Source organism: Falco punctatus (assembly GCF_963210335.1).
Source record: "Falco punctatus genome assembly, chromosome: 2".
Classification (NCBI taxonomy): Eukaryota; Metazoa; Chordata; class Aves; order Falconiformes; family Falconidae; genus Falco; species Falco punctatus.
In genome coordinates, this window is record NC_137581.1 from 47,440,034 (window position 1) to 47,465,183 (window position 25,150).

Here is a 25,150-nt window from a genome sequence, read left to right on the forward strand (position 1 = left end):
GTCCCTTGTTGACAAATTCAGCCTAAAAATTTATTTTATTCAAGCACCAAACCTGTTTAGAGACCAAGGAATTCTGGATAGCTGCCCAAAATCCGTGCTGTTTTTCTCCACAAAACAGATGGTCAGAACCCTAAATCTAATGGTTTGAAACCTCAGTAAACCTTTCAGATGCATAAAAGCCCACTTAGCTTCCTGGAGCTTCTTCTACAAATTCTTCAGGACCGGGCATGTGAACAAGACTGCCATAAGAACAATAGGGGGGAACACCTGGTGCGCTCCATGGCTAGCAGCCATCTCTGACAGACAGGAAATTTCAGCACGGCAAGAGAGGGGCGTGCTTTGAAAAAGGCAATAAGCATGCTTTGACACTCGTTATGTGGAAATCCAGCTGGTTGTAGATGACATCTTTTGAAACTGGTCAAATATTGTGGAAAAGACAAGCCTCTAATCTGAGTATTAATCAGCCTCTTCAGTAATCTTTCTGTTGCACTTTATGGCTGGAAGGAAATGAAGGTGTTTTCACTTCCAGCTCTTTGCATGCCATCTCAAAGGGATGCTGAGTGATACAATACACAAATCCCATTGCTACAAAGTGAATGAATACTTGAAAGCTAAATCTGCCCATCAGTACCTGCGAGAAATGTCAGACTTGGGAGGAAAGCTCCAAAGGGAAAAAAATTACCCACGTGCTGACAGATCAGGCTTTCATTTCCCATCTGCTGATGAGAAATGAGATGAAGGTGATAACTTCTTGAGAGATGGTTGTATATTGGTTCCCTTCCTGAGGAAAGGAAGATGTGACGCATGATATTTTCTTACCTTCCCCCTGCACTTATTACACACTGGGAGTGGTAAGCAAGGTTTCCATATGATCTGAACAGTAGCCCTTGAACCCTGCTTCTCCCTACAATAAATACCTGTGTGTATACATTGGTGACCCACCAGTCCACCACTGTAACAAATCTCAGGATCTCAGGATCAGCAGGACTTTAATCTTTTCTTCTTAGAGCAGGGGTCCTCAAACTTTTTAAACAGGGGGCCGACACGCGGATGAAGTGGCAGGCCATCATCTGCGGCTGCTTGGTTTCCCCCTCAGCCCCCAGCGGGGGGTGGGTGTGGGGCGGGGCGGGGGGTCTATAAATACCAGGGGCTGGACTGAGGACCCTGGGGGGCCGTATCCAGCCCGTGGGCCATAGTTTGAGGACCCCTGCCTTAGAGTGAAGTGTGATTTGCCCTAATCAACCAGGTCAACAGTACTCAGTCACATAACCAGTTCCTTACTTCCAAACCAAGGTTTCCTGTACGTTTTGCCTTTGACCTAATTGCTATAAGAGAGCTTCCCTACTCCTTTTGCTTTCTCTCTTGGCTTGGGCTATCCTCTGTGTCCACCCAAGCATGGATTTAGATCATCTCTTTCAGTTCTGCAAGCTCATCCCAACCCATGCTGCCAGCTGCTGTGTCACAATCTCACGTATCCACAGTGCAGCTCAGATAGCTTCTCTTCTACCTGAGGGACTACTCAGTATGCTGTTTTCTGAACCCCAGAAAAAAGTGTTGGCATTACACTGGACTTTTCCAGATGGCAAGTTTCATTGGTAGTAGCCTGACTTCAAGCCTTCTCCACCACATTCACCCACACACCTTTTGGCTTATTCCTCAAACCATGCCAAGAACTTGCACCTCAGCTGCACGACTTGGACATTGTCACACAGCCACCCTGTCACCAAATCAGGAGATCTGTCAAGCACATAAACGGATTACATTTTCCTCAGACTTGGTTGTGTAAAACTGTTTTCATCTTGTGTTCCCTAGCTCAAAATCTGCTCATACAATTTCTCCATGAATGATACCTTATCACGATTCAGAAAGGAAATACTTATTTAAAAGACATTTCTGATAATGTTCTTAACCTGGAATAGGCCAAAAAAGGTAGAATGAAATTGTTAATTGGAGTCTAATTTACTAACACAAATAGCCCCATAGATTTCAGTAGAATTACACGAATTAATGAAATGAGCAAGTTTTCCCTGAGGTAAACCTTTAAATTGACAGTCAGTTGAAAGCTTGATATGGGGTACTGTTGACTGAATTTGAAATATGTAGCTCTGATTCTGGACTAATTTTTTACCTTAGGACTTGGTGTGCTTGCCTATGTATATTTTACACAGCAGAGAAGAAAGGAGTGTCTCACAGAAAAATGAAATGTCAGCATATTTCCATGTTTTTCCTCTTTGCTCTTCATTTGAAAAAAAACTGATTGTTTTAATGTGTTGTTTTTTTAGAAAAATAATAATTGAAATGATTGTAGAAAGCTAAGTCAAAACGTTTGGGGTGTTCTTTTGAATTAGGTAAAGTTAGATTCTTATCTGCTTCATGTTATTTATTGTTTGACATATTTGATTTGTAGCATCTAAAAGACTGGATCAAGATGGCAATCCCACTGAGCTGTACATGCTGAATCCTGCTTTCAGTGGAGCGGTGAAGGGATTTCATGGCCCATACCAACATCTATTATACATGCAAATGTAAAGCGGTACATTCCACAAGCATATGCGTATTCCTACGCATGTGGGCGTAAGTGTGTGTGGACGCACTTGCTCATGCACATGTGCACTTTGCCCTAGCTTTGAAAGTCTGATGTGTGGCGAGAGAATTTTAATCCCATTTATTGACCTTTCTGAGAAGTGAAGGGAAAGAGGGGAGGGGGAAGCATACACACCTGCAGTTTATTTCCTTTAAAGACATGACTTTAAGATAATAGAGATGAGATGGAAGAAGAATACTGCCCATTGCCAGGAGCCTTGTTCACAATGCATACAATGCACGGCCTCAGAAGCCGACAGGGAACTGTTGCCACTGGAATGAAGAACAGTATTGCCAGGGGGTCACAGAGCAGTGAGTGCAATTGATTAGAGATATAAGTCTTAAGATGGCAGCAGGGAAAATGTTCAGTGACCAAATCAATCTGCTAAATGACCTTTCCTCCAGATGCGTATAACGTTATTCTTTTAAAGCTGAATTTGCATTCAGGTGCTTTAGCTTAGCTAGTTTTGAAGGCACTGGAAGTTGAACAACTGTCTGTGGGAAGAAAATTTAGAACAAAGGGTTCATAAGAGCATTTATTTAGCATGAAAAATACCTGCCTGATATTTGAAAATGGAACTACAAGGGAATCCAGAAATAAGGTGCAATAAGCATAATTTAGCTAATGTTTATTGGTGATAGGTAACTGATCACTATTTAAAGGGCATTCCTAGTACACTGATGTCAGTGGTAGCTTTTCAGGAGACGTTTGACTAGGTCTTTGGTGAACATCATCCCTGGTCTGTAGAGATCATTTACACAATGTGATTAGATACTATTTAAGGCAGTAGACTCCTAAATAATTACATTGTTTATGGCAAACCACATTTATGTTTGTTAGAGTTTGACATATTCTGCACTTCTCTTACGAACTTTAGTGAGAGTTTTTGTATGTAAAAATTAAGACTGGGCTATTTTAACCATACTTAGTGCCTCTTTGCCCCTGCTTTCTTCTGGATTTTCTTTGCTCAGTAGGGGAAAATAATACACATTGCAGTATACTCAAAATTAACTTATTTGTATATTCCTGTCACATATTTCTGTGTACTGTCATCCCATTGTGACCAAAAAAAAATCCCTCTCTTTTGGTAATGAAATGTTTTTCAACAACAGAAATTTTTTCCTCTTCAGATTTTGTTTATGCCATACTGTGCCCTGATTCTTACTGATGTGGAGAAATGCACGGCTCTTTTATGATCTAAAGCAGATCTGAATGTAACATTCCAAAGATAAAAGCTGCATGAACAGCAGCATGGAGTTCCTGGCAGAAATTGCTGTTCTTAATATCCTCTGTCAGGAGAAATGTTTTTGGCTACAAATTTATGCTCTTCAAAACTGAGTAGTGAAAGTGCCTACTCCCAAATAAAACGTAGTATTTTGCAGATGTGATTACGCTGTTATAAGTGGCAGGAGAGTTTCACTGGTCATGTTGGTATCTTGTATTTGCACTATAAAAGTTTCAACCATGAAGACAAGTTATAGTTTTCAGCTTCAAATGTTTCTTAATGGACTGCTGCATATAAATATCTTAATTTTCTCATGATTTCTCTTAGAATTCACTCTGCTAAAAGCTATTATTTCAGACTGAGTGAAAAAGCAGTGTTTTGTATAAAATTTATAATACAATGTTTCATCATTATTTTTTACATACTCTGCGGTTTCAAGATCTTTTCCCAAGACACTTTTCATTTCTTTTAAGTCTGACAGTTGAACATGTTCTTTGTTATGACAAAGTATTGATGCTCATGTCTAAGAAAGATGACATGACAGAAAATGTCAGTAAAGGTTTCAATCCCCACGCTAGCAAGTATAAAGGTTACATTACCAGAATCTGCTGTGCTTACGTGTAAAAATAGTACTTATTCAAATACCTTGAACTCCTACATGTGTTTCTTTTTTATCATAAGAATTCTTACACTAGAACGAAGGGTAAAGTCATCTGTGAATAGGATTTGTTGAAAATTCGATAGTGCTGATAATGAAGATTTCCCTCAGTTTGAGTACACGTATGCTGAAGGAATTCTGTTGTTCTACCATCCTGTTTTGTTCAGTGTTTTGTTATCCTACAGCTGACATCTGAGAAACACAGTAAGTACCGAGTATAAGAAATCATCAGCATTGTACTATATTTAGCAACTATCTACACGCACTACTCTTATACACACCTCTGCAATCAAAACCAAATCTCCTATTTCAGCTGTAATATACAGCATTGAATCTCCCAGTTGCTGTAGCCAGGAAAGAAAAATGTGCTTAAAGCTTTTTTCTCTCTCTTTTTTCTTTTCTTTTTTTTAGGGGTAACACACTTCAACAATCAAAGGGCAAAACCAGATAAAAAGTCACACAGAACTGTATTTAAAACCCTTGGTTTGGGAGTATGGGGGTGGGGGGGTGGGTTATGTGTGGGAGAAATCCCCTTAACTAAACGCATTAGAAAAATGGAATGAATGTAAAATTTAACAGTTTAATTGGATCCCAAGGAATTATCTTGGAACCTGCAAACTGGCTTCCAAGCCCTGCTAACCAACTTACCTTCATCAAATGCTTAAAGGCTTTCCTCACATTGTCAAAAGCATTTTAAGCAAGCACAGCACTCAGCTACATACCATGACAAATTTTGCCTGTAGGCTGTTAAAATGGCTTTAAACTAGTGAGGTGTGCTTTTAAAATACATATATATACTTTGTACATATTTCATCCTAAGCTGGCTCCCTCCTCCCTAGCTGCTTTCTTTTTTTTTCCTTTTTTTCCTTTTAGCCTTTCTATCTTTGCAGTTTAGCAGAGTTATTAATTAATGAACTTGTGTATTTTCCATCTTTAGCTGCTGAAGAGCGAGGAACTGCCAATCAGCCGGGACCCTCCTGAATTAGGTGAATGCTAACATTTGGCAAGTGTCATCACAGTTGCCTGCCCATGCCCTTGTAATGCTCTAAGCCAGTGACCCTTCCCTCTTTGTTACACATTTCAGGTAGCACTCAGAGCTCATTGTGTGCAACTGAGGTCAACCGCCAACCAACCAAGTGCTCTGTCCTGCTCACACAAAGCTTTCCCTGAAGGCAAGAGAAAAGAATAATAAAAGGGGGAAATGGCCTGCTGAGCAAAGGCTCTCAGCCTTTTATAACAGGAGGTCGTTTTTGATTATAGGAAGGAACCTTCAGTGGCCATGGAAACCAAAATGCCACACAAAAGCCAGAGGGTGCTTGGGAGGTAAACAAGATAGATGAAAGGTGATGGTGCTTTTAATCTCCACAATCAATGTGCTTAGGTGGGTGACTTTAATTTAATCCATGTCTGATTAACCCTCTCCCTTTGTTTACACCATTATAGGAGTTTTTCTCCTGTAAAATTTTTAAACAAATGTTAAAAAATTCCAGAAGAGGGCTGATCACTGCAGTGTTTTCATCCTATTCACCCCCCTGATGTAATCATGGATGTTCTCATTATCCACATAAATGCCTAATCCTTCTTACTCCTGCTAAGCTTATCCTCAGTGCTATATTTGTGAATGAGAGAGTGAAAGTTCTTATACAAATACAAATTCTTGTGACTTTCTTTTTTGGACACCTAGCAAGATGAAATAACTGGAAACAATGGCACTCAGTGAGGAAACCTTTTCCATCAAGAAGCCTTGGAGCAGTTCGGTGAAAACTGGATTTATTTGGTTGAATTATGAGCCCTTGAAAACTGCACATTGTACATGCTTAGACATTTTTAAATAACAGCAGTGGTTCTAATGACAGCTGAATGTTCGGAAGGAAGTTGTGCTGTGCATGCGTGCATGGCTAATTTACCTACTTACTGAAAAATATACTCAGGGGTAGTGCTCCGAATGAACCCTGCCACATTCAGTTTGGGTTGGCTTACACGACTGAAAATTCTCTCTGACGGCTGCGCAAAATTTTCCACAATAATGAGCATTTTATGGATGAGATTTTCAAAAGCCTGTTCCCATTTAGGAGAGCAGATCCCATTCAGACAGGAAAAGGAAGGGAATAATAATAATAAAAAAAGGCCCAGAGGAATTTGTGTTCCTACAGACAGGCATTTAAGCACTTATCTCAGTCTCAGTGTCATTAAAGTATGAGCTTTAAAACCTCTCGGAATCTTGTCCTGGCTCATGAATGAGAGTAAAATGCACAATCATTCAGTTAGACTTCCTAAACAGTCTGAAGGAAAAGAAAGATGCTTCAAAATAGCATTTGCAGAAAGAACTGCCCTTTCCAGAGCTACAATGCCTTTGCCACGGCAGAAAACAGCTGCCTTTATCCATCCAAAACCTTAGTGTTTATTTTTAAAATACAGGCAAAGGAGGCACTGCAACTGATGCTGCCCACTCTCAATGCAATAACCTGGCAGTAAGAGTGCTTGCCCAGGAAGCAGGAGAACTGAGCACCATACCTTCCTCATTGCCAGGATGCTTGAACCTAGTCCCCTGCTGCCCAGCCAAGCAGGTCAAGTCTGTGGAAGAGGACATTGCTGGAGCTGGACTGCCTCTCAGAAACAAACGTGAGGACTGGGGGCTCAGAAAGAAAAAAATGCCTGTGAGCTCCTAACTGTCACTTGGGCTTAGCAGGGAGCAATGTGCCTGGATGCTAGGCCAGTGTAGTTCTTAGCTTGGACTGCAGTAGAACTGCAAATACTTCAAGAGCTTCAAGGTAAAATAAGAAATTATAAAAGAAAGCCAAAATCCAAGCACAGCTTTCTGAGCTGTAAATTCAGGCTAACCAACCAAGTCTGTCTAAATCATGTTTTTTATCTTGCCCTAATTCCATAAAGGGCCACAGATGTTGCAAGGCCTAATTTTTAATTGATTTGCTCTTATTTGCTTGAGAGGAATGTGGGATGCAGAGAGTTAGGATCCTAATTATGAGCTTCCCAGTAGTCACAAAGCAAGAGCACGAAGCTGCCTCCACTAGCCAAAAAGAAAGTTAAAGACCTAGTCACTGGCTCTGGGCAAAAGAGGGTCCTTTTTCAGTAAGAGCTGGCAGCTCTGAACACTCCTGTAGAGTTAGACTTTTCCTTAGCAAGGTAGCACTCTCTGAGGAAAAAAACCCAGATGTTGTTAGTTGCGGCCTTCTGCTAACAGTGGGCACTCACATGCCATTTGAAATATTCAGATCCTGCTTTTCGGTTAGGTCTGGGGCTTGCTTCTTCCTCCACAGCTCCCCAGTGGGGCCCCTGTCCACTAAGCTGGAAAATACTCTGAGACAAACATCAGAGTGGTCCTCAGCCTAAGACAAAGCCTTTTATACAAGGTGAGAAACATTTTGTTTTTCGATGAATCCACGGCTACTTGTTAGTGAAGAGACTGCATCCAAGAGCCATATGTGTGCCTACGCTAAAGTCATTCTCTCTGAGTCAGCTGGCATTTAAATCATTTATATGAAATGGAGCAGCATAAATAAGCAGGAAGTGAAAGGGATCCGTACAAGCATCTTTCAGTAACTTTTACCCTGACAGCAGAAATTTTAGATTCCAGTATCTGTGTGATAAGATCTTGGCCATGGATCAAGGACACAACCAATTCTTCTTTATTCTTTTCTACTTTGATTAACCACAGTCAGAGATTTCCTTCCGGAGCTCCTTGTTTATCAAATCCCCAACATATAGCTAAACAGTGTCAAAGTCTGAGTATTACATGTAAAATTAAAAGGAGAAATGTCAGTTCCAGATGACAAATCAGCAATTACAGACTGGAGGTGCTTTCAGATTTAGCTATCAGTTGAACAATTGCTTTTCAGGATCTTTGTTGTGAATAAATTTTACAACTCACGTTCATGACTGAAGCTTTTCAGCCCCAATCATAAAGTGTTCTGTATCTAATATTTTGGAAGGTTCATGGTCACTCAGTTGGCACAAGAATTGGCCATGTGCATGTAACCTACATGTGAATGCAGTGGGCAACAAGGAGCTTTCCTTCTCCTTTCCTACTTGTATCAAAATAAAGGTTGCCTACAGATGCAATGATCCATGCTACAAAGATTAAAATCTGAAGTAAACTTGCTTTAAACATCACATAAGCTCGTAGCCATCTTTCAAGGAGTACTAACCTCTGGTAAATTTCTTCTTTTGTCTAAGTGTGTTCAGGAAGTTTCCTGAGATTCTCTGTAGCACACAAAATTTTGTTTGCTTCATCTAACAAACCCAAGGATTGCTGTTGACAATGTATTGTGTCACACCAAAGCACTCACAGCACCATTCTCACAAAGGAGCAAATGCAATCCTCCCCTGATTTTGCCTAAGCAAAACTCAGCTTAGTATACTAGTCTATTTAATAAGAACCTTGTGATCAGTAATGCCAGTTGGATTTGTAGAATTCTGGCTTTTGATAAAGTACACTGAATCAAAAAGCCTGTGAAATATTTCTCAGATGATAACTATGCAGCAGGGCAAGATCAGCCCTGTAGATTGAAGAAGGAAAGAGAAAGGTTTTTCAGGATTTGGGCAGGTTTTAATAGACCTTCCACTCATCTGTCAGAGGGTGACATTCTCATTTTTGCCCTGGAATTTTTGTTGGTCTCTTTGAGAAGGTAAAGAATGAACAGAAAAAGCAAAGAAAGTGAGTGGTGGACATACACTACATAATGGGATCAATACCTTACTCTGTAAAAATAGAAGTGATGTATTATGTCATTTAGACAGCAAGTTATAGAACTACTCCAGAAATAGAGGATAATGATCGAATGAAGGGGAAAAGGCTTTTTTACTGACCTGAAGTACAAAGACTGAGAATATTGCTATGAAGTTGAGGAACTGAAGAGAAAGATGACAAATTGCTATTTTAGATTTTGCTTGTGTTCCTACCAGGAATTTTAAGCCATTAGTCACTGATTGTGACTGTTTCCACTTGTCTTCTTTGGCTGTTTTAATAACATTTTGCAGATGCAGTGCAATTTTTACCTATTATTTTGGGTGAATCTTCCAACAGTTGTTGCCAACTTTTCTGGTATATTTTAAAATACTTTATTTAAAATAATAATAATAAAAAAAACCCCAAACCAAACCACCTCCACACTCAATAACTTGAACACATCAGAATGAATGCATTATTTATTACATGCTCCACTCTGCTGAAAATGTCTCTAAATTGCGGTGGATAAACCTGGGGTCCTGGAAAAGGAGAAGACCATTCCTTCCTTCACTGCGTGGTTGTATTGGAACAGGCATGGCATATGAATCCAGACAAATTGCTAGGGTCCTGTGAAGTTATAAGTGTCCAGGCCTGCTGCACAATAACAGAAAAGTTACGTGGCAAATTCAAGCAACCCAGTGACCACCTTGAAATCTATCGAAGTTTTCCTTAGACTTAATGTAGATACTTAGCCAAACCTCTCTGGGTGAGCAACTGAGCTTTATCAGACTCCTTTCCTCTTCTCCCAGCTAAAAATATAAATACCCTTATATTTATGCTAGTGCACCACCTACTAGGAGGCAAGGGTAAGAAAGCTAGCTCTTTTAAAAATTAATGAGCCTTGGAAGGAAATGAAGCTGAGAGAGTATGAAAGCATATGAATTTCTCCTATACAGAAGAACCAGCATTCATTAAACTGTAACTCTACACTGTTCAAAGCTCCAGTCCACTTCAGCAGTAGATTAGTATGAGTAAGGACTACAGAGTTCAGGGTACATGTTTTTTTCCCGCCTGGAAAAACATATTACTGAATCTGTGGATAATGAGATTAGCAAAGACATTTGCTTTGTCACAGTGACATGGGCCTACCTGTCCATTAGATGCAATAAAATTGGGTCTTGCAATAGTCTCAGAAAATGGGAGATTTATACACCGTGCTAAATCTGGGGTTCTTTGCAATGGTAGCAATTGTAAGCATAATCCTATTTTTAGACTGTCGGATGATGGGAATCACATTCATTGAGCGTGTTAAGAATGGCAGCCTGGAGTTTTTGGTACTAATTAATATTAGAACTTAGAAGAGGTGGAAATGAATGTTCTTACAAATAATTCTATTAAGCAAGATATCTTTTAATTGTTCCTTTGTTGCTCTTTTTACTTAAAAGTATTAAAAACTTACCCCTTTGTAGCTCTCTTTTAAATGCAGAGATGGAAAACTATTGGAAACCAATAGATTACATTATTCATAGATATTTGTTTCCCAGATATGACCACATAATTCAGATTTTTGTACAGGAGGGTGTTACTTATTCTTTCCCATCCATCAAGACATAGGCTCAAAGAAGTCTTGTTCCAGGTCAGAATGTTAAACAAAAGCATATTGACCTGGATTCCTCTTGTTCTGTACATTTCTTACTTTTTCTTATATTCAGTCTTCCGCTGAGGGTCATTTCTATACAAAACAGTTCTATCAATATATCTGTATCAAATGAAAGTTGATTGCCATTGACATATTAGTGCAAATATACTGTGTTTGTATTTACATAAGTATAAACTTTATTCCTAATACCACCTTTGAATAAGCTATACACATGTGACACAGATCATACAGAAATGACTGTAGCTATTCTAATGAAACCTGAATCACTAAATGTAAATAAAGAAATACAACCTTACAACTGTGAAAGGAAATTGCTGTCAGATATGATAGATTGTATTTCGTGACTCTACGGTTGGTAATTTTCTATTTATTCTCCATTTGTTTATCAGATATTCATATAATTTTGTTATATCATCAGTCACTAAGGGACAATCAAATAATTTCCGTGAAGACACAGTTCCACCATTAAAAATGGAGATTGAGGAGACCCATTTGCTTTGTCTTTGAAAGAACAGCTATACAAAGGATGATTTAGCAAAAATGAGGAAAACTAAGTCTGTATTCTTTCCAGACAGCCCCACTGTCGCCATTTTTAAACAAAACTAATAAAAGCAAGTAGAGTTAAGCTGACGGAATCCAGTATCTGAAACAGCTCTGCTTCTCGCAGAAGTATACAGGATGTGTAGTTCCAAAATCAGAATAATGTTCAGGTGCTAGTCACAAGAGGGAGCTCAGTGCTTCATAGCTATAGTAGAAATAGGTCTGGACTGAGAAGCAAAATTTGAATAGTTTGTAAAAGGATATAGAATTTATAAATCAATAGCAATTTTCTGTGCTTGGACTATATTAATTCATCTTGGATTTATCCTAGAACATGAGCCTTTGGCATCTAAGAAAGAAGACTATTTTCTGCTTAGTTAATAAATAGCTCATTTTCTCTTCTTTCCTCTTCCCAGTTCCTCATATTTCTATCTCTTTGTCAAAAGTAAGGTTAAAATGGAATGGAAGCTGACAGCTCATAACAGCAGTTTAAGGCAAAAAATTACAGTAATGCTACATTAGTCTTAGAAGTTGACCAGAAACAACCTTTCTATCAGGGCTAAAAACATTCAGAACTATACATTTGAAGTATCATTATACTTGAAATAATATGATAAATAAAATGCAGAAAAATGGAAATGGGTTTTTTAAAAAAAATTTGGTTGCACATCTGAGATATCTTGGTTTGATAACTGCACATTGTAGCTACAGAACATCACAGCCATGGGTACCATATTGGTATGCACCCAAATGATCTGCTACACCAATAGTCCAGGAACGAGAAAGTGGACAAGCTGTCACAGCTGATTATTTTTGGAATTAATGCACTTGCCTAGAATATTTTGGTTTTAAAAAATGGCATTTTTTAACTGAGGAACCATTGACTGATAAAACAGTGGTCAGGTGAACTTGAAAGCAAGCTAGGAATCATGACAACTAACATGAAATTTTCAAGAAATCCGAACTTATTCTAATCTTTGGATGTGCATACTACTGAAATTGTATTAAGTCCTCCCCATCAATTATATCATGGGAAAAAGTATGATTTGGTCATTTCAGTGTTTGTTGTTCCAGATTAAACTAGGCCGATTTTTTAACAATGGTTCTTTTCTTATTTGCCTCACCCACTCCTGGTGTTGCCTGGGTGATGTAGCTGTTCAGATGTTGTGGACTTCTTTGAGTGTTTACTTATCAGCAGTATAAAACCTGTGGAATGGTTTGACTTACTGAATTGGATTTACAACTGTTTTTCTTCCCCAGAACAGTGGAAAGTAACTGAAATAGTCATATATTTCTTCCTTCTTTCTGTAGATTCCCTTATCTTCATGTCTCAACCTACACTATCTTTGACATTCTCTTCCTTTTTCACACTCTACATTCCCTGGCACATTTCCCACTCCTTCTTGCAAAATCTACAGTATCTTCAACTTCTCTTGGCCATCTGTTTTGAAAATATCTGGTGAAATGGGTAATTTAAAAAGTAGAGTCTGTAAATAATCTCACCAGAAAAAAGATCTGTGATGACTGCAAACTAGAAGCTGAGGCGAATAACCTCTGCAACATTTTTCCTAGGAAGTTCTGGAACCTGTGACAGTTTAAGTGCTTATATCAAGTTTGAGTCTAAAAGGTATGTTCAGCCTATAGTCATGGACTTGATGGCAAAAATGCTTGTTGAAATTCTATACTCTGTGTTATGCAGTTGTGCAAAATAAATAAACCTAATTATCTCTTTTGGCGTTATGAAGACTAGCTGTTTTAATTTCAAAAGACCACCACGCCCTACCTTTTTTTGGTAAGCATGAAGTCAAGCTGGTAAGTTACTAAAGAAATTTATTAGGGAAAAAAAAAGTGTGAAATAGTGTATTTCTAAAAAACTCCAATTTAAACCAATCAATTTATGAATTATTTTATCTGTAATTTTTGAGAAGCTGTTTTCTAAATTTAAAGAGAAAACACTGTAATTTTGTGTAGCATAAGCTTGTGCTTGCAAGTAGTTGAATCCTTGCATTAAGAAAAAAAAACAACTTCAGTTATGAATAGAAAGAATGATTCTATGATAGACATGCACAGAGCAAGATACAGGAGTTACAGTTCAATGTATACATAATGGATATATAATCTACAAAGAAATAAAGACTTGATTAAAATTTTCCATTGAAATTGTCTTTGGTAGAAAATGGGATTCTAAGTACTTTTTATCCATTAAAAGTTTTCCTCAGAACTTTTTGGCCAGAATATGTGAATGTCTGGCTTTAGGACTATTTTCCCTCTCATTTCCCAAAGAAACAAGGTGTATGTTACTATGCTGCCTGCATAGCGTTCCATCTTTCTATTGTCAGCCCCCCTTAAACTGCTAAAATGTGTTGGACACTTTTTGATAGAAGTCAACATGAGTTTAACCAGCGTTAGCCAACTGTTTGGAAAACTGAGATGCTGTTAGGGTCCCATTTAAGGAGGAGGTATAGAGGGAACGTCTCTTGTCTTTCATGTGTGGATGTTCAGAAGTCAAGATGCAACTACTCTCTGACCAAGTAGCATTTGTATAACCAGTTAATCAACACATACATGATTCAGCCATAAGAAATGGTACCACTTCCTTTCCAGCAGGTCAGAAAGTGGAGGATTTGGGAGGGAAATAGGGGAATTCCAGTGTATGGAACAGAAGGTACAAGTCTGTAGGAAACCAGGCTTCATTGCCTGCTCTTCTCAATAACAAAGACAATACACGTAACAGAAGAGGAGCCTTGTCATATGGCCATGAAGTAAGTTCAAAGGAGGCTGGGTGGCTTACCCTGAGAGAAATTTGGAAAATCCTGCTTTTAACCATCTAGGTGCTTTTGTGATCAAGGCAACAAAGCAAACTATAAATCAGCACAGGACATTTTGAGCTAATTCCTGTAGCCCTTACAGGCAATGCCTTGGAAGCCAGGATCTGATGGCTGTGAGACTCCTCAGCCACACTCTTCACCTAGAGACATCCCATCCCCAAAGGCTGCTAGCTGTATCCCACTGCTCTTCTCTGAGGGAAACCTGAGGAGGCACAGATGGTCCTCTACAGCTGTAAAGGCACTGAGAACATCAAAGTCAAGACTTCATTTCCCTCCAGCACAGCAGGTTTTAAAACAACAACAACAAAAACCTCCTAAACTGTCTATAGCTCAGGAAGTAATCTCAGCCCAAATTGGCAAGAACTCAGATAGCTTCAAATTGGAAAATGTGCAATTAATTTGCTAAATGCAAGGTGACATGCCTGAGAGGATGGTCTGTATTTGAAATCAGGGAAAGTTGATTAAAAATTGGGCTCTCTACTAAGAAGGAAATAGTCATTCTGAATCTATGATTTAGGGCATGATTTTATTGTACTCTCATTCAAGTGTGCAATGCCTGATTGAAAATGAAGCAAATCTAATTAATTAATATTGGCCTCCTGCTATCGTGCATCTGCGCCACACTCCTTGAATGACAATCCTAAACATCAGAAAAATATAGAACTTTTTATAACGAAGGATCTTATAAACAACAAAATAAAAAAGAAAATTAAAAAAAAAAACAAAAAAAAAAACAAACCCCAAACAGCTCCCTGAACTGTATCCTATTGCTAAGAATAATCCAATGGTATTTTAACCACCCTGCTGAACAGACAGGCCTTACATCGCGCTCTGACGTTGGCCAAACTGGGGCTCTGGCGGCGGGCCAAAGGAAGCAGGTTTCAGCGGCGCAGCCCTCCACCGAGAACACCCCAGCACCGGTCCCCCCACGCCGGGGCACTGCACATTGATTTTATGTGTAGTGCTCCTGTGCCTCACAACTGCTATGTCTGATATTTTCTTTATGACTTCAGCTTATTTGCAGATTTGGCTGCAAGATGTGTTTTCGCACAGTACTCAATACAAAGTCTAAAACTGAAGCTCAGTAATACAGTTTAGCAAATTTAACTGAATTAACTTGATCTCTAGAAATAATAACTGTGGAAAGACAGAGGGATTTATTCCTATGAAGTTTTGACAATTTCTGGCATGTATGATGACACCAAAAAATGTTATACCAAAAGTATGTGTAACCTCAGCTGTCAGCTGGGTGAAATTGCTTCACAGATACCTGATGGAGACACAGAGAAGCCAGAAAGGTAACATTAAGTCAGTAGTAGTAGATAACAACCACAAATGTTCGCCACCACATTTGTACTCTACATCATGCACTGACATTCTAACCTGTCCAACTCTTCTCACTGCAGCTTCTCCTTAAAAAGCTACCAATGGCCAGTGCATCTTTTTTGTGGATGAAGGGATAAGGTGGGGTTTTCGGGGAGGTGGGGTGGTGGGGAGGGGCACGGGGGAGGAAAAAAAATATCGGCGTGTGTAAGATGCGTAAGGAGCAGAGTCACAAGTGCATGATCTGCAGGTAGGGTGTCTGTGGTCTTTGCAAAGTTGTGGATTGGTGAATGGAAGAAAGGGATATCTGCTAGATGGCCATAGACTTTCTTTTCCTTCCTTTTTGGGTTTCCATGTGTTTTGTACTCTAAAGATTAATTTCCAGTCTTTGCAAACATAACATGAAAGTCAGCCTGCTGACAAAAAACATTGTTTCAGATTTGTCTTCTCAACTGCTGATCAAACCCCTTCTCAATTTATGCATAAACGTCAATTATGAAAAAATATTTTTTTTCATAAACACAAAGCACCAGATCTTCTTTCACTGTTTCAAAAGGCTGTATAATATTGAATGAATGAAAATAGAGACGTCAGTTTCAGAACAAAATCTCTAAGAAATTAGGAGATTGTGGTTGGATTCTTCTCTGTGCACACTATTAGGCTTTCAGACTTAAAAAGAAAAAATTGTTTATATTTCTCCACAGAAAACTATGCCAATGATCTGACCTCAATCAGTGAACTCTTAAGAGAACAGCACAGGTGCTAGAGATGGCTAAGGCAAGACGGCTGGAGAAGCATATTTATTATTTTTATTGTACACCTCACACTGACACTTGACTGATTAATACAAAACATCCAACTCTTTCCAGCAGCTGGAAAAAAGATTTATTTTTATCTCATCATTAACATTCCCATCAAGTGATGAGCTATAAAACTTCTGCCTGCAAATCCAAATTGAAGAACAGTCAGATAGAATATTTTTTTCATGCAGTAAAACCTTAAAAAACTGTCCAGCTGGGATATCTGTAGCTCTGCTGTTAATATCTGGAGTGAGTTCCATGGACAATGCTATGATTTCCCAAAGTACTTAAGCACATGGCTGATTTTAAGCTCTGAATAATCCCATTTGTCTGCAACAGAATTTAAGCAGGCATGGTAAAGTAAGGATGAAGCTGGAGCCACAGAGCAGTCCTTCCACATCCCTCAGTCAGTATCTCTAGGATTTCTGCTACCTGGATGCAGGTGGCTCAGCTATTTTGAATTAATTTAGGTTTAGCAAGTATTTACCTGGAGGACAGGATATAAATGCAGGAAAAAATTTAACCAAATGATGTGATGGAGAAACAGCAAAAATCTGTTATTATGAGAACTAAGCAGGAAAAAATATACTGTAGATAACATATTTATGAGCTTTAGGGTATATTTCTGTCTGCAGTTCTCACCACACTGTCATATTGATACAAAGCAGTATGAAAACTCTCTTTCCTATGATATTTCCCATTCAAGCTGTGATAATAACTTTATATTTGCCCAAGTGTGTAAAAACTTCCAACTGCATGCAAAATGAGCAGTCTGAAGACAAACATACGACAGTATCAGAGAGAAATTCTACTGGATTCTTGTTTCACATGTAGAGCAGAAAGATCGGGTCTCAATATAGTCAGGGAGCCTGAATGCTTCATTTCTCTAGGGAAGCCATTCTCCTAGCATTAGAACCATATTAAAAATTATTAATATCCCTATTTTCATGAAAATCTATACTTTATTTGAACATATATGTGCATTTTAATAGATGGCCACTTAAAGTACTCAAACGTGGAGTTCCATGTTTGGTTTGTATGAGTAAAATGCTGCAATAATGGGAAGTATCAGTACAACAACAATAGATGTAATCACAGCCACCGTTTGGCAAGGTATTTTACATAAAAAAATGAAGGGACACTTAAAATAAGCTTAAGCCTGGCTTTAGAGGCATAATTTAACCAAAAATGCTCTTGGGTAATTAAACAAGAGAACAACTGTTTTTGTTCTGTGTCTTAACTTCTGAAGTTTTAAATTCTGTAATCACAGTTGTTGGCGAGTCTGTCCCCAAGATTCCCCTGTCACTAAGAGTTTTCCTCTTGCCTTCACAAGAGTAGAAAAACCCTCATCACTCTGCATTCATCAAGCTAAAGGGTTTCACTGGAAACTCATCACATGTGGTCAGTGTGGGTTGGCGAAGGCTGGATTTTGTTAGCAAACTCTATCCACTAAATTTACCACCAAAGTTGAACCTGCCAGAGACTACTTTCCTTGACGGCACTACTGACAGAGTCTTTGTCAAATCTGGAATGGGCAAATAAGTTTAAACAAAAGAAGAACTGACTTAACTGTGCAAAACTCAAAGTGTGTTTCCAATGAATCACTACTTTGGTTATTAAAAAAAAGGTGACATAACCTTTCTTGACTGGTTTTTGTTCTGTAGTCACTTTTTAAATTCCTGGTTTGAGCCAGGCCAGTAAGTAGAAACAGAAAATGCTACAGTACTACCTTTCCTTGTGAAGTTTTTTATGAAAAAAAAAAAAAAAAAAAAAAGGAAAAGGAAGTTGGACAAATCTCTCAGTATCTACTGTATATCTCTTTTGGCAACTTTTACTACCAAGTTTTACAAATTCGAGATTAAGCTAATTTAAACCTAACGTATCCACCCCCTACCCCACCCTGAAAATGTAGTGGTGATGAAATTTTATGTCAAAAATCCGATGTGACTTCAGGCTGGATTTAGACATGGATACAAGTTTCCTTAATGGTTTAAGAGATAGAAATATTGCAGAATCGTATTATTATGGGAAGCTTACTTTCATGTAAATACTCTGAAAAATATTTGTACTTTATATTAATAGCATCTTGATCTACAGCTGGGTTTCAGGGCTGGAAATTTTCTTCACTAGCACTGAACCAACAGGGGATAATGCTTTTATCAGTTTTGTTTTGGCACATGGTAAACAGATAATGGAAGTTCTAATTACAGCAGATAGCTTTGAATCCTGCTCTGATTTAGTTAATATTAAATATAAAAGCATACACAGGCTAGACAGTGATGATGAGTCTTTATTTCAAAAAAGCAGGCCTGGAGCTTTATGAAAATTATTCCCTAAGATTTAAGAGAGAGTAAGACATGAAGTCTTTCAGCAGTGAGAATGGGATTTAGGCTGAACACAAAATAAATGTGACACAAAGAGAAGAGTGGTTTTGTGTCATCCAGAAGGGATAGCATTAACATTAGGGCCAATAATTTTAGATAAACTAGGTAAATTAAGAAACACAATGAAGATTATTGCAGACATAATCCAGACAAAACTCGACACACATGTTCAGATAGTCTCCATCTCATGTTGCGGAAATAACTAATCTATGCACTTGCAAGATCTTGTAGCAAGGACTTATGATACCTTATCATTAGATGTATTAATTCATCAGGTGGTGCAGCATCTTAGTAAATATAAGGAACAAGCATGTCACAGAATCATGGAATCATTTAGGCTGGAAAAGACCTTTTTAAGAACATTGATTCCAACCATTAACCTAGCTCTGCTAAGCCCACCACTAAACCATGTCACTAATCACCACGTCTACATGTCTTTTAAATACCTCCAGGGATGGTGGCTCAACCACTTCCCTGGGCAGCCTCTTCCAGTGCTTGGCAACCCTTTTGGTGAAAAAAATTTCCTTATGTCAAAACTAAACCTACCCTTGTACATCTGGAGGCCATTTCCTCTCATCCAATCGCTTGTAACTTGGGAGAAGAGACCAGCCCCCACCTCACTACAACCTCTGTTCAGGTAGTTGCAGAGAGCAATAAGGTCACCCCTGAACCTTCTTTTCTCCAGGCTAAACAACGCCAGTTCCCTCAGCTGCTCCTCACAAGACTTGTGCTCCAGACCCTTCACCAGCTTCATTGCCCTTCTCTGGACACGCTGCAGCACCTCAATGTCTTTCTTGCAGTGAGGGGCCCAAAACTGAACACAGTTTTTGAGGTGTGGCCTCACCAGTGCCCAGTGCAGGGGGACGATCACTTCCCCAGTCCTGCTGGCCACACTGTTTCTGATACAAGCCAGGATGCTGTTGGCCCTCTTGGCCATGTGGGCACACTGCTGGCTCATGTTCAGCTGGCTGTAGACCAGCATCCCCAGGTTCTTTTCCTCTGGGTAGACTTCTGGACACTCTTCCCCAAGCCTCTAGTACTGCATGGGGTTGTTGTGACCCAAGTGCTGGACCCGGCACTTAGCCTTAGCTTTGTTGAACCTCATGCAATTGGCTTTGGCCCATCAATCCATCCTGTCCAGATCCCTCAATCAGATCAACACTCCCCCCTCAATTTGGTGTCATCCACACACTTGCTGATGGTGCACTCAATCCCCTTGTCCAGGTCACTGATAAAGATATTATACAGAACTGGCCTCAATACTGAGCCCTGGTGAACACCACTAGTGGCTGGCCACCAGCTGGATGTAACTCCATTCACGCTCTAATCCACTGACTACAAGGAACGGTGAAGTCACTTTAAACTCCCCAGACTCAGGAAAAAGAAGAGTAGCCTGGAGGAGATGACTCCACAGACTTCTGATAGGAATAGCTGGACTTCCTGAAGTTCTGATCTTTTGCTCTGCTTTGTGTTTTGTTCAATGTACCTTTATGTTTACTTGAATACACAGTTCTTAATGCAGATAAAAAGAATCTAAAATCTCTTTCCCCTCATAAAGAACTGTGATCATCACTAAATAATGGAGTCAGCTTTCTTCTTGCTTATTTTCCCAATGGCCCTATTTTGCTCTGCATAGTGGAAGACCTTCAGCTTAAGGCTCTGTGGTGGTAAATGTGATTTATGAGGAGGTGGGAGCTATGGGACTGTGTTTTTTAAAATTGAGGGAAAAGGTCTTACACCTCTGGTACTCTAACTACTAAACAACTGTGCAAAAGTCTGAGCACAACTCGTTCTTCCACCTATGTGTTTAAAAATAAACTTTCCAGATGCATAATGTGGGGAACATCATTCATACCTCCAAGTATGGCAGATTTTAAACTGTAAAACCCTGCTGCATCTAGGTTTTTATCTCAATTGTGAAAATATGCTTATATATATATGTGTGTGTGTGTGTGAGAGAGAGACAAGATTTTAAACATACTTCATTCCTAAATATTTCTCTTACCTGGCTTGAGGCTTTCTATCTCATACTTTAAGTACAGGCATCTCACAAATCCAGAGTTTAATGCGGGTGAGCATCTAACTCAGAACTATGAATACCATTCTTAGTCTGCACAATGAACTTCAGGTGCTGCTATATTTAGCTGGGCATTGTCTATATCCCTTTGGAAACTGTTTTAAAAGAACAAAACAAACAAAATACTCCATCATTTTGTGTCTATCACTCCACCTTCATTGTGAGCAAGCTGCCTTTCTTACCTTTGCTCATATCTTTTAGACAGCTGAGAATGAAAATAACTCATTAGATCTTATTGCACCTTAGTCCTCTGAGGTTGTTCTTTTCCGGAAAGGGTTTTTCTTGAGTTAGGATTGCCAGGAGCAGGCCAGCCTGAGTGATCTCTTTCTCAATTCTTTTGAAACATTCTGCAATATTCCTGGCTTTTAGATGACATTAAGGATTTGATGTCTTAAAATTGAGCACTCATAAGTGGTTCTGTGAGGGAAGTTCCAAACCACTACCCAGCTTTGAACATACAGATTTTGTCCTGAAGTTATAAGCTTGACTGAAAAAGTGTATTATGACATTCCTGTGAGAAAAAAAATACAGTAAGAAATTATTCTCATTTATATGCTTGCTGCAAAGCTGATATGAAGTTCGTATAGTGAGAAAATGTTTTTTCTGCTTTGTTTTCTTGCTATGCTATTATACTACCACTTATAATATTTTTTGTTCATTCTTTAATGATCATTCTTTCCAAAAACTTTATGAGTGAAACAATGCAGCCTAAGTTTTTTAGGACATCTTAAAGCAACATAGTTGGTAGCAGGTGTAAGTTTGACACTTTTTAAAATCAAAGTAACCCATTTAACTTTGTAACTCTGGAAAGGGTAATCCCCTCACAGATCACATTTGAAAGTAGAGATTTTTACACGTACAGGTACAGACTGATTACTGTAGGTTTTGTTTCTTTTGTTTCTTTTTCTTCTATTTGAATTCCATGGATTTTACCAGATTTACAGAGACATGAAGTTGAAATAATATAGTGTTAAATCCAGCACATTAAAAAAAGTACTTCTAGTGCTGTATTGATCCAAGTAAATCTACAGTTACATTCCCTTACCTTTTGCCAGACACTGTTTTTGCCTGTCTTTAATTTGCAAGCTTTTGAGGAAAGAAAATGTCATTATTTCTTTTTGTAAGTTTACATAAACTGCACTCTTTAGTGCAAGATAAATAATGCATAAAATCTATTCATGCTGTTTGAACAAGTTTGAGGAGACTTGCACAAAGAGAGCTGACAATGCAAACTTAATAGCTTGATCACTCAAAGCATGGATTCCCAACAACTGAATCAGGTTGATTCCCAGCAATCACCAGCCACTGATTTTGCATTATCAGTTGGAAATTGATTTAATGGCATCCCCTGAGCCCTAATCTCTTTCCTAATTGCTTGTAATGTGTTTTTCAGGCAAGGGGGCAGCTTTGGAAAGGTTTGAGTTGCTCTGTTAAAATATCTTTTTTCTCATCTAGTGTCATAGATTGACGGGGAATACAGGGATATTGGGCTTTTGTGTAACTTCCAGACAGATTTAGTAGTAATTATGTAGCAAAACAAACAAAAAGACTTTCTGCTTTGCTTTTCATCACGTTTCTGTCCCCCCAAAAATGCAAGCATAAGCTTCTGAGAGAAAGGTGGAGGCTGAGAAAGAATGTAGTACTACCTCCACACACTAAAGCTTGATTCACTGGAGGGTCCCACGGAGAAAAACATCTGATCTGTGATGGGCATCTACATTTGGACTGGTCACCTGAGTCCTTTTGAACAGTGTGGTGAAAAAAGCATGATGCATCTCATCATAATGCAAGCAGTTAAATTATGTGAAATGTATTGTTCTTTAACAGTATTTACTTCACTTTTTGGCAATAAAAGTAACTTAGTGCGATTAGCTCAGGTGAAGACATCTGCATCGAAGACATGTACAGCTAGGTTAGGTGAATCATTCCTTGAGGTTTTTGTTTCTACTGGTAAATTAAGCAATGCCAGGGAATGTTCCTGGGTACTGGAATTCAGTCATATATAATATTCAATTATTTAAACAGCCCATGGTGTGGTTTTGGTCTATTCCACTTAGGACTCCACCAAACAATTCTTTGGCATGCTTTGGGAGCACACACAGGCCAGCAGCTATTCCTAGCAGGCAATGTGAATGTAGCCACCTTGTCTTTGAAGGTAAAAGAGTTTAAAAATACAAATGCAGCCTGGTCCTTGCCAGCCGGCTTCAGTGCCAGAAAACTGTTCAAATGATGTTCAGTTTTCTACTATAGATGTATCCTGAATATCTAAGTTTGAGAGTAATGATAAGGGACAGTAATTCTTCATAATGAAATATGGCTACAGCATCTTAGTTTATCTGTTCAATGGTAAAACTGTACACCAATGAAACCAGGATGAGAAACCTTAGAGTATTTCCACTGTACCGTACTGTATACAGTACAAATCACAGTGAAACATGCTCCTGAATAATGTGATACATTGGAAAAAAATAATGTGGTCTAAGTATCTGTGTCTGCTGTAATTACTTCAGTACAGCTTGTGCCGGAGAGTCCTGATATAAGGAAAATGGTAAGAATAACCAATGGATTTTTCTAGTGCAGTTAACTTTCTATACTCTGCCTGCCTCCTTTTCTTGTCTGAATAATTAAAACAGGAGAGTTCATGAGCCTTATGGAATATATTTTAATTAAACAGCTACTATCATATTATTCCTTTACTATGAAAAGGTGTTTATCTTTGTACAATTTAATGATCACTTACTATTCTCGTTGTAGCAAAACAGTATTTTAGACTAGAGGTAGGTTTTTCTGATGTAACCAAGACTTTCATATGTGATATGGAATTATCTGCTTCAAAGCTAGATATATATGTGTAGACACCAGTATGGAGTAATTATACAGGTTTTCTCTCTAGTCTTGGTTTTTGTGTGCTATTACCAACAATGTAAATACAACACTGAATGTTTTTAGAAAAACAGAAATTCTGACAGTGGATCCAAACTCTGGGAGGAATTATTCCGTGACAATGACATCTGCAAAGTATATACTTTAATGTGAAACATATATCAAGTAAATAAATTATTCCTTTTAAATATTTTAAATTCCTTATATGGAATACATACTATGCTCTCTGTTTCGCACAAAAAATGCCAAAGTCAATGAGAAGTGAGAACAGACTGTTTGCAATTTTCTGAGATCACGAGAAACTGCTGAGCCAATTGGTAGTTTCAACTCACTTGCTTATTTCTCAATTAATGCTCCTGTAAAATGAAGAATAAACAAACTTTGCTCTGCCTGTTGCTTAATTAGCCATAACAAAACTTTCTGAAGTGTGGCACCTCAGCAATTGAAGGTATGGTTGTAGGCAGGGGCCTGCCAACAACAATACGAAAAACTTCTGAACCTTGCCAAGACTGCTCCTCAGCAAAGCTGAGGCTTCTCCAAGTTATATGAACCATTTCCTGCAGATGCGTTGGACTTTTTCCTTCAACACAATTTTTTAAAGTTACGTGTTTATCATATTCTGGGTATCTTCTCTTAACAATACTGTCTTGGGGTTGTTTCTGGAAAAATTCAGATAATTGGATCTGGGTTACATGTACTGAGAGTTCTACTTCAGGGCCTCATGTTTCAGTAAATTCCTACAGTTAGTTACACTGTATAGTATAAACCATCTTCCACTGATTTTCCACAAGCACCTGAGATGAAGGAAAAGTTTACCATGACATCCATCATGGACTTGGTGCAGGATGGTTTGGATTACCCAGGTGAAAGAGTCAGGCGCAGAAGAATTGATGCCCCTTGGTCAGTGGTCTGCTGCAAGCAGGTGGACAGAGAGCAAGTGGGGTATGGTGGACAGGGAAGGAAGGGCTGAAGGTGGCCTTTGCTTCTTTACTGACTGGCTAGAGCATCTGAGCTAGTGCTGACAGGGAAGTAGTTCAATGCTGATGTAAGCCTGCAGTAAATTAGTAGCATTTGGGAGCAAACAGGAAACAGAGGAAATCGTGCCACAGCATCTCAGAAATGCTCTGCCTCCCAAGACTTTTCTTGGGTAAGTGCCACGGAAGATGCCATTCATTACTCTGGAGAGGAGCTAATAAAACCTAGTTTTTGCTGAGAGCCCACCAGCCTCAGGCAGGCAGGAGCTGCAGGGAGACCTGGCCAAAGGCATGTGCGTGTGCCTATGGTTTTCATGGAGGCTTTTTGTGAGGAGAGTTCTAAAACTGTAACTCTGTGTGTAATGTACATCTAATAAATTTATGTGTGCAGATATGCAAATAACGTCCCTGCTTGGACACTCTAGGTCCTCCTTGGCTGTAAATATTTCCTTTGACAGTCATGTTATTTTAAACACACTTTTGCCTTGCAACAAAAGCAACATTAACTGTAATACAGACTTGGCTCA